The sequence below is a fragment of the Toxorhynchites rutilus genome, chromosome 2 (assembly GCF_029784135.1).
Source record: "Toxorhynchites rutilus septentrionalis strain SRP chromosome 2, ASM2978413v1, whole genome shotgun sequence".
Lineage (NCBI taxonomy): Eukaryota > Metazoa > Arthropoda > Insecta > Diptera > Culicidae > Toxorhynchites > Toxorhynchites rutilus.
This window is the reverse complement of record NC_073745.1, coordinates 220,074,197-220,085,756: the sequence shown is the minus strand read 5'-3', so window position 1 is coordinate 220,085,756 and position 11,560 is coordinate 220,074,197. Positions and strand designations below refer to the sequence as shown.

The 11,560-nt window shown below is 34.2% G+C and overlaps 2 protein-coding genes across 8 annotated transcripts in view; both read left to right on the top strand.

Moving 5' to 3' along the window:
* Nucleotides 1-11,560, top strand: part of LOC129765467 (neurocalcin homolog) — a 433,786-nt gene that overhangs the window by 337,209 nt on the left and 85,017 nt on the right. The window lies entirely within an intron of this gene.
* LOC129765465 (neuronal calcium sensor 2) overlaps nt 1-11,560 on the top strand; it is a 279,595-nt gene that overhangs the window by 255,996 nt on the left and 12,039 nt on the right. The window lies entirely within an intron of this gene.

Here is an 11,560-nt window from a genome sequence, read left to right as displayed (position 1 = left end):
AAGAGAAAGAGAAAGAGAAAGAGAGAAAGAGAAAGAGAAAGAGAAAGAGAAAGAGAAAGAGAAAGAGAAAGAGAAAGAGAAAGAGAAAGAGAGAAGAGAGAAAAGAGGAAAGAGAAGAGAAGAGAAGAGAAAAGAGAAAGAGAAGAGAGAGAAAGAAAAAGAAAAAAGAGAAAGAGAAAGAGAAAGAGAAAAGAGAAAGAGCAACATCATGCATCATCCGCTGAACAATCGTGACTGAGTGGGTTTTCAAATAGATGCCCATACTCATGATTTTTGTGATTTCAATATTGAGCTTTTTCAAACAATTTTTGAGCTGTCTGCCGCGATCAGAAAAATACAATTGAACTGCAACGTTTTCTCGATTCTTCGAGTTTTGCGAATCCTTGCAATGAGGATTATTTTTCTTTTCAAAACCACCGAAAAATTGAAATGAATGTTTATAATAGTTCAACACCATTGATGCCAGGATATTTTTCCAAGAGATCTTAACAAGACTAGAAAAAAATCACCTTGTATGCCATGATGTTTTGTTTTCGTAAAACCGATCTTTGAAAGAAGAAAACTCGTAAGTTATCACTAAACAAAATACCACGTTTTCGGTAAGAAACAATGATGCTTTATGTTTGTCATGTTATGTCAAATGTTTTCAAAATGAAAAACCTGTCTTCCCATCGTATATCACTGATTCATGCCCAAATGCGATCAGTAAGTAATGCTGGAAAGACAGAAAAAAATGCAGTTCGTGTAAGACTCGTAAAGTACACAGCAGACGTTAAAATATATTAATAATGACAACTAAACTGTGACTAACTATATAATTTTTGTTACTTTTATTCTGTGAAGGTTGCACTGAAAACCGCCATTATCATTCAGCGCTTGCATTCGAGTTGCATCATTGTAACGATTTACTCGTGAGTATGGAGTGTTTCAAAATCGTCTCTGAAATAAATAAATAATTGTTCAGAGACAAAATTTTAGGCGTTTTATACTTTACTAGCTGACCCGGCAAACTTCGTCCGCCCGAAATTTGTTTTTTGTTATCAATACCTTTAAACATTCACGTTTTCTACCAAGCGCAAGTTCATGGGTCGAATCGCAGAACTGTTCATTGATTGATCTTCTAATCGACCCCGTTGAATTTACCTTTTACTATAAAATTCCTAGTACTTCTACCAAAAATCATCATTATAATATCAGATTATTTTCAGACACAAATTCTCGTTTCAAGATTTTTCAACCACTTGCAAATAACATGTTTTTTCCGTTACATGGAATAAATGCTCGATACAGAAAATATGATAGAATAAAGACAGCCCTAAATCGGACAATTCCTTCCCACGAGTTTTGCTCTTATCAACATATTCGGCAACCCATTTTTATTGATATAGATAAAAGAAGATAAAGATATTTCGTTAGCGCAAACATCAAATGGACTAACAACGCTTGTCACTATGTAATTGTAGAACATACGGGAATTTAATTTTCCGAATTTTCTCTTTTTCCTTCAGACTTTTCCAAAAGTTTTCAATTGGCCCCAAAAACTCCTACATACCAATTTTCATGTCGATCGGTTCAGTAGTTTTCGAGTCCATATGAATCAGATAGACAGACAGACAAACAGAAATCCGTTTATATATATATATATATATATATATATATATATATATATATATATATATTTATATATATATTTCTGAAATTATATTTTTATATTTCTGAAATTTATTTGACGAGAAATTCCCCCGACCAGAAATATATATATATATATATATATATATATATATATATATATATATATATATATATATTTCTGGTCGGGGGAATTTCTCGTCAAATAAATTTCCTCCGACTTGCACTGTGATCACGCGTATTCTAGAGCTTGCCATTCAGAATGCATTCAAGGCGTGTTATTTGGCATAGAAATCTCACTAAGTACTAATAAAAATGACGCAAGTAATACTACGTTGAGACGGCGAAGTTCCTCTAGGAACGTTAGTGCCATTGAAGAAGAAGAAGATATATATATATATATATATATATATATATATATATATATATATATATATATATATATATATATATATATATATATATATATATATATATATATATATATATATATATATATATATATATATATATATATATATAATATATATATATATATATATATATATATATATATATATATATATATATATATATATATATATATATATATATAATATATATATATATATATTGATTTGTTTGAGTTTTTATAAATGTAAAAATAATGACTATTTCTACTGTTTTTACAATCATATTTCAATATTTTTCAAAAAAAATTGGGTCAATCGACTTTTACAAGGGCTCATATCACAAGCTACAGTTTTACACCACCAATCTGTTTTCCTACTATAAGTGTGAATATATTAGTTAATTTAATAGTACTGCTTGTTTTATTCTGCCAAATTAATTTAGACCGTGTTCTGGAAAGGACGACAGTTTTTTTTTATTGATGTTACTTGAAAACTTAATAGAACTTAGAAAACTACTATAGAAATTTGTCCGAATCGGAATACAAATGGGGCCAGAACCTAACATATGTGCTACGCCGGCTATTCGACAAATCCGCAAACAATGATCCTCCCGAAAAAAAACGAACTGCGTTTAGATGGCCGTATCAATTTCATTGGCCCCCGGAGGCCATTTCCGTCTTCGACCTTTCAACCCTCACCCACTGCTACTACTGCTAATATCAGCCGACGCGAAACAATAATTGATTACCTAAACGTGCGTCAGCCGGCGTGTGCATTCTCCCTCTCGCCCTCACATGTCCTAGCTCTCGCCCTGAAACAGATGAGAAAAGCACATAAAATCATGACAAAGCCAAATTGAAGGACCTTTCGGCGGCGCCCCTCAAAACAGTCACCTATAGCAGTCAGTCAGTATGCCTCTTTTAGCAACAAGAAATGATTGCTGATAACAACAAAAGAAAGCACTAATGATACACATTCATACACGACGCGCGCACAAACAGAAGGAGGCGCCCATATGTGCACACAATTTTCGGTATGGTTTTTCTTGACTCTGTTTTGCGATGTACTGTGTGGGGTCTTATGCCACCACAAAATCTGTCGTATAAAAAGAGTCAGTCGATAAGATACATTGACTCCAACTATACTAGGGGGAATGAAACAGCCGACAAAACGAGTGCATAACATTTTTTGGACCCAGTGATACCGATTTTTTTTCCATGGAGGTGCACATCCAATTATGGAGACGGAGGATGTTTCACATTATTTGGTCCATCATCGACAAGTTCCGGTCAAACCGAATGGTGTCTGATGTCCTTCATTTTCACCTTCTCTGAAAAACCTTCCGGAAAAACGCAATATGTTACGGAGTTTAATATCGATGCTAACGACTGTTATCAGCGTATCGTCTGCTATTTCCAAGTTGCAATCGTTCCCTTGGGAGGAACACCAAAATAGGTATGCTAATCCGGACTTTCTTCCAGACGACGCGCTGCGGTGGTAGTGGGCGCGTTACAGGAGGAAAAAAACTATAGAAAGCTGAAAATATGGTTCTTTTTTTTCGTCTGAGGTCGAGAGAAAAGTTTCCTTTTATCTCGGTTACAAGCTCGTTCGATCGGCTCTGCAGACGACGCTTTTATACTGTTCCTCTTCTTTTTCTCGTTTACGATACAATCATCAGCTGCGAAAGCGGTTGATAAGCTCGAACGAGCGCCGACGAAAAAAAGGCCGTCGTTTCCCGGGAGCATATGGGGATGGAGTGGTTGAATCTAGTGCTGTTTGGTACACACGCAGCAGACTTCAACGGATCCATTACTGGTATTCTATTAATGTGGCAATAAAGAGTGATAATAGCCGTTTGTTATCACTTTTTTTGCGGCGAGAGATGTGGTGCGAAGAGTGTTGATTTTGGCCCTCGTCGATTTGGGTGCCTTCGAGATATAATCATGATGGCGAAGCCCTGGAGGAAATTGAAATTTACGAGAATGAGGAGATATTGTGATTAACAACTACTTCTGCTGAGTTGATGAAGTGCGTATTTCTGTTGTGACTGCCATCGAATTGTAATACATAACTAACCCTTAGCAAGTTGTACGGAAAAATGGATAGTAGAAAATATCACAAAACCTCTTATTTATTCCGAATTGTTAACTGGTTAAACGAATCAATATGAAAAGTTCACAAGAGATTCAAATTTATCTGCAAACATTGGAACTTACTCCAATATTTGCAAAATTAGAGAAGATTTTGTAAAAAACTACAAAAACCTAGCACTTTTTTGAAATCGATGCAAGATATTAAAATAAAATGTTTTTCGTCAAAGCAACAAATTAGCCTTGTACAGATTTCATTAAAGTTTTCAAATTTTTTGATTTTCGGTGCGATCATATTTTGTTAAGTTACTCATCACCAAATACGAAGGGGAAATTTTACATTTAAACAAAAATATTTCTACATTGGAAGGTCATCAAGGAACATTATAGGGATCAAATGAAGAAAGCTAGTTGATAAGGATAATTGGATTTGCCATTGACATAGTTGACAGAAAATTGCGTTAGTCCATGAAGTCGTACACCAAGAAAAAAATATGTTCGTATAACAAAATGAAAAGCTTTGGAGTTATCTACATTCCATCTCAGCGTTGGTTTTCACGAAGTTACAGCATTTCAAAAGTAATCTGAAATTTTCAACTTTACACTCTGTTCCTCTATTTTTTTTGGTCAAGTGTAGAATAACATTAAAATTGGTCCTAATATCTAACCTTGGGGCATTTTAGAGGGTATGGAAAGAAGTCTGAGAAGTCGGTTTCACTTTCTCCTATAAGATTTGTTTTTTTTTTCAAATTACGATCAACTACCTTGAAAAGTGAATATTTTGGCCATTTCAGTAATAAGAAAAAAAAGAATAAAATGAATTTTTATTTGTTACAAGTTGTTGAACGTTAATGAAGTAAAAGACAACCTTTCAGAAAAAATTCTTGGATAACCTTTACTTATCAAAGTCAAATTGTATGGTACAGAACAAGATGAGTTTAATTGACGAAAGCGCAATGAAACCCAATGGTTTTAGGCCTTTCCATAGTTCTTTGATTTGCGCCAGTCTGAGCGTCCTCGTTTTATTTCGAATAATTTTTATTGATCTAATTCGCCCAGTAGACCGATCCTTTTGAAAATTTTAGACAGTAAAATAAAAACTATTAAACAACTTTTGGCATTTTTTTTATTCATACTTCGAGCCCAAGCCCGTATGCTCGCAACTTCCTCTTTACCCCGTCCATAAGGTTCTGTACAACGTCAGGTAGTAGTTTTTTTTGAACAGAAATCCATTTTCTCTTGAAGTCCGCCTCCGATTTGACAACTTTTGGGTTCTTCCGGAGGGCCTGCTTCATAATCGCCCAATATTTCTCTATTGGGCGAAGCTCCGGCGCGTTGGGCGGGTTCATTTCCTTTGGCACGAAAGTGACCCCGTTGGCTTCGTACCACTCCAACACGTCCTTTGAATAGTGGCACGAAGCGAGATCCGGCCAGAAGATGGTCGGGCCCTCGTGCTGCATCAATAGTGGTAGTAAGCGCTTCTGTAGGCACTCCTTAAGGTAAACCTGCCCGTTTACCGAGCCGGTCATCACGAAAGGGGCGCTCCGCTTTCCGCAAGAGCAGATCGCTTGCCACACCATGTACTTTTAGGCAAACTTGGATAGTTTTTGCTTGCGAATCTCCTCCGGAACGCTGAATTTGTCCTCTGCGGAGAAGAACAACAGGCCCGGCAGCTGACGAAAGTCCGCTTTGACGTAGGTTTCGTCGTCCATTACCAGGCAATGCGGCTTCGTCAGCATTTCGGTGTACAGCTTCCGGGCTCGCGTCTTCCCCACCATGTTTTGCCTTTCGTCGCGGTTAGGAGCCTTCTGAACCTTGTATGTACGCAGGCCCTCCCGCTGCTTGGTCCGCTGGACGAATCAACTTGACAAATTCAGCTTATTGGCGACATCCCGGACCGAACTTCTCGGATCACGTCTAAACTGCTTAACTACGCGCTTGTGATCTTTTTCACTGACGGAGCATCCATTTTTGCCGTTCTTCACCTTCCGGTCGATGGTTAGGTTCTCGAAGTATCGTTTTAGTACTTTGCTGACCGTGGATTGGACGATTCCCAGCATCTTACCGATGTCCCGATGTGACAACTCCGGATTCTCGAAATGAGTGCACAGGATTAATTCACGACGCTCTTTTTCGTTCGACGACATTTTTCCAAATTTACGAAAAATTGACAGTGAAGCATGGCCAACGAGATCTATACACTCTTATCTGATTATAAGCGAAAGCTGAAGATATAATTCCTAAAAATTAAATTTCTACAGCGTTTTTTCCGTGATGCAATTTGATGTGACACACCCTTTATGATCAATCGGATTTTTGCTGTTCTTCCATCTCTTGTGAACCATGAGTTTTTAGTTTTATCGGGATTAAATGTTCGAGTAGGAACGAAGTTATCATGTTTGATTGCTGAAATTAAAAGTTTACCAACCTATTGGTATAGAAACTCCAGGTTTCACTGGCACATACAATATCAATCGCTGTAAACTTCAATAATCGATTAAATTTTTGTAGTTTGTAGTTTGCATTACAAATACTTTGATGGTTTTCTCTACACAAAGATACGAGACCAGAGGAATGTGTTACATAGGTAGAAAAAGAAACGAAGTACCAAGTTTTCGAGTTGAAATTATCCGTTTTTTAAGAAGAAAACATTTAATTTTCAGCAGAACTTCAATATATTTTTATTTGAAGTGATCCCCGTTTAATTTCCCCATTTCGTTCTTCTCTCAGGTAAATTGCGGATTCCTTTTCAATATTTTTTTTTCGTTTCGACAAAAACCATTCGCCGACCTATTTTTCCTGGAAAAATGAAAATCAGACGAGGCCAGAAGTAGTTGAAATTCATCATTGGTTGTCGGTAGCGATTCACCGTTTCACCCCTTTTTAGTAACTTACGGTACTCCGTATCCACCTGGTACCGCTGCCAGGGTCCAACATTTTCGACGATGAAACATGAAAATTGCCTCTTCTCTCAGTCGCTTCACTTCGAGCAGGACTACTTCCATAAAACTCCCATAAACGAATGAATACACATCTACCTCTTCATTTACTCTGATTTCAATCCACCACTACTACTCCACCTTGACATGTAATCGTTGCCCGCGTACACAATCTTATTCTTGAGCTTGAGCTTGAGCTTGGGTAGACTGTACAATTCGTAGTTGCTCTCCGTGATTGAGCCCCCCGCGTACACAATCTTATTCTGAAACTAAAACTTCATTTCTGATGCAAAAAAGTATTTACACCAATTATGGATGGTTTCATTATTTACCCACCGTGCACTCGAACTTCGATACATGCACAACGTACACTTCAATTTTAAAAACTAAATCTACTGAACATCATTGTTGTTTTGATATCTGTAGGATACTAGCTGACCCGGCAAACTTTATTATTTTTTTTTATTTTTCGTTATCACATCCACGTTTTCTTGCTCAGCGCTGTTCATGGGTCCGATCGCAAAATTCATCGATTGGAAAAAAATTACCTTTAAAATTACCTTTTACTATAAAATTTTATCAGATTATTTTCAGACACAATGCCAACATGTTCCTCCGTTACATGGAATAAATGTTTGATACAAAAAATATGATAGAATAAAGACATCCCTAAATCGGACAATTCCTCTCTCTAGTTTTGCTCTTATAAACACATTCGGTGATCCATTTTTATTTATATATAGATAGAAGACGATATAAGAGTGCGTTTTATCACATTACATTTCATTTCCATTTTCGAACGAAGATCAATTTCATTGACGCTAACATCAAATGGACTAAAAAAATGGTCCATTTATTGAAAAAAAATACCTTTAAAATTATCTTTTACCCCTTAGGGAGGGGAAGAAGTGCCAAACCACCGTAGAAATATTTATTGCCTCCTAAAACCTCCATATACAAAATTTGGTTGATTAGTTCTTGAGTTATGCAGAAATTTGTGTTTCATTCTTATGACAACCCCTCCTCACCCCCCTAGAGAGGGGGGAGGAGTGTCTATTTACCATACAAACATTTCTTGCTTCTTAAAACCTTCATACGCTAAATTTGGCTCAGTTTACCTGATTAGTTTTCGAGTTATGCAGAAATTTGTGTTTCATTTGTATGGCAGCCCCCCCTTAGAGAGGGGGGAGGAGTGCCTTTTTACCATAGAAACGTTTCTTGCCCCTTAAAACCATCATATGCTAAATTTGACTCTATTTGCTTGATTAATTCTTGAGCTATGCAGAAATTTATGCTTAATTTGTACGGCAGACCCCCCCTCCCTTAGAGAGGGAGAGGAGTGTCTAACCACCATAGAAACATTTATTGCATCCTAAAACCTCCACATGCCAAATTTGGTTTCGTTTGCTGGATTAATTCTCGAGTAATGCAGAAATTTGTGTTTCATTCATATGACAGCCCCTCTTTAGAGAGGGGGGAGGGGTTTCGAACTATCATAAGAACCTTCACCGGCCCCGAAAACTCCTACATACCAATGTCGAGCAGTTTCCGAGTCCATAAGAATCGGACAGACAGACAGAAATCCATTTATATATATATATATATATATATATATATATATATATATATATATATATATATATATATATATATATATATATATATATATATATATATATATATATATATATATATATATATATATATATATATATATATATATATATATATATATATATATATATATATATATATATATATATATATATATAGATAATATCGAAGTTTTCATTATTCAATTATTTATAACATTGGTGTTCAGTAAAGGGCCTGACCGGGTATGGAAGTAGAAGTGCCTTCAAACCAAATCATCCGCTCTATGGAAAATATTATATAGGGTATCAAATAAGAAATTTTGTCTATTTTTTGAAGCCCTATGTTGAACCTTAAATGATCTATGGTAAAAACGTACTTTTAATTTTTTTTGCACAATTCTCGGTAGCTTTGAGATAAAAATTTGAAAAACATAGTGAAAGTGCATCTGATGGTGTATCGAGAAATAATATTAAAAAAAGTTTCATCAAAAATATAAGTACTAAAAAAATTCTTGAAATATTGAAATTTATTTTTGGGGGACTTAGAGATTCATTGATACTCTAATTCGTTTTTAAATTTGATTCTGCATCTTTTCTGGATATATGCGATTTTTTTTGAGAATTTTAACGGTGTTATACGCGGTACAAAAATATATTTCTAAATTTTGATTTTTTTTAGAATTTTGAGGCCAATTACAGGTTTAGTTTATATTTAAATATATATATATATATTTATTTGTTTGTGTATTTATTATATGTGTTGATATTGGTGATCTTTTTTTCAGAATATTTCGAGAACTGCGCGATACGAAAATATCTAATAAATTTTTAATATTTTTTTCCATTTTTTTGTGATTTTTTAGCATTTTTGAAAATTCTAGTATTTAAAAAAAAATCTATTATTGTATTGTATTCGTGTATTCGTTAAAAGAGCCCCAAATCTTATCACCCGCGCTATGAAAAGTATTTTTGCAAATTAGGAAATAAGATAATTTTCTGAATCTGAATTTCTGAATCCCTATATGGTTCACCATAAGATCTATGGCTAAAAACGTAGTTTTTTTTTTCACGACACTCTCAATAGCTTGGAAAGGAAAATATAGAAAAATACCCATATTGTATCATAGTGTACTCGTAGTATCTTACTATGATAAAATTACCATCGAAAAGTCAATTTTTTTGGCATTTCGATTTTTTTTATACGAAATTGGATAATTCTATAAATAGAACAGATGTTGATATGTTTAGTCTTATGAATTTAAATATACGATATTATTGATTATTGGTTCAATAAAAATAAAAAAAAAATCAGACGGTGAAAATTAGGAAAACATTTTTAAATAATTGATTTACTGCAAGCTGCTGTAACTTCTCCTCAGTCTTTTGGCAAAGATGCGGTAGCTTTGTTATCAGTGACTTTTTTGGTCAGATTGTGGAAAATAATTAAGTATTATCTTTTTTACAAATTTTGTTACATTCGTCCGTGTTTAGGTGTTATACGACATTTGTTTTTTTTAATATGTATGTCACACAATTTTCACCGCTCTACTATTACAATTGGAAATATTCAATGTTACGAGTTTCGATTTCACAACTCTATGTTCACTAAATTTGCAATACATTCTGTCAAATTAATACCGGGAATTTGTGTTTTTGAAGAAAATACTTTATTTATCATCTAAATTTATATTATCGCCTTCAAAATATGTTTCTTCTGAATCAATATACTTTTTCCAACGCAAAATCTATTTTTTATATCTGTATTCAAGAATTGTCTATAGTAATAGTACGTTTAATACTCGATACATTATGAAAAAATCATGGATATGAAAAAAAACAATTCCGAACACAGCAGTACTGTGTCTCAAAACTTAATTCAAAGATTCCAAAATTTTTAAATCATTCAAAAATTGTACCGTAAAATCTTCTAAAATTTTGAAAAAAAAACATTTAAATGAAAATGATGTTCTAATGGTTATAAAAATAACAAAAATCTTAAATTTCGAAATATCATAAAATTATTGTTTTTATTTTTTTTTTGAATTTCCAAGCCTATTGAGTATGGCATGAAAAAAAGAATAATTACGTTTTTAACTACAGCTCGTATAGTAAACCATATAGGGATTTAAAAAAATACTTAATTTTTTCTAATTTGATACCTTACACAGCATTTTCCATAGCGCTGGTGATAAGATTTGGAGGCACTTTTCACGAATACAATGTAGTTATAGATTTTAGGATGATAACGAAATATTATAAAATGAACAAAATAATTTTTTCTTAATTATTGGTTATTTTCGCGCTGCGCAGTTCCTGACATTTTCTGAAAAAAACACAGATATCAAAAATAACGTACAAATATATTTGAATAGAAATTAGACCAGTACTAAGTCTCAAAATTCTAAAAAAAATATCTAATAATATTTCTCGACACATCACAGTAAAATGCACTTCCAGTATTTTTTGCAAATTTTTATCTCGAAGCCATCGATAATGACGTGAAAAACATTGAGAATAACGGCTTTTACCATAGATCCTATGTTAACCTCATAGGGGTTCAAAAAAATATTCAAAATTTTTCACTTTGTACACTATACAATATTTTCCATAGATCGGGTGATTTGGTTTGGGGCACTTTTTACTTCCATACCCGGCCAGGCCCTTGTGGTCATGTGGGGGTTTCAGGGGGGAAGAAATTGTGGTTCGACGCTTCACTCCTCTTCTTAAGGAAACTTTTAGAAAACTCAGAAGGAAAATAGGAAAATTCGGAAATTTAATTCCCATATGTTCTACAATTACATCGTATCAAGCGTGGACTAACATTCGATGTGCGAACATGAACATGATGATAACTTTAAGGCTGTATGAAATATGGCGAAAGATGGTGAAACAAAACTGTGCCCGTAAAATTGAAG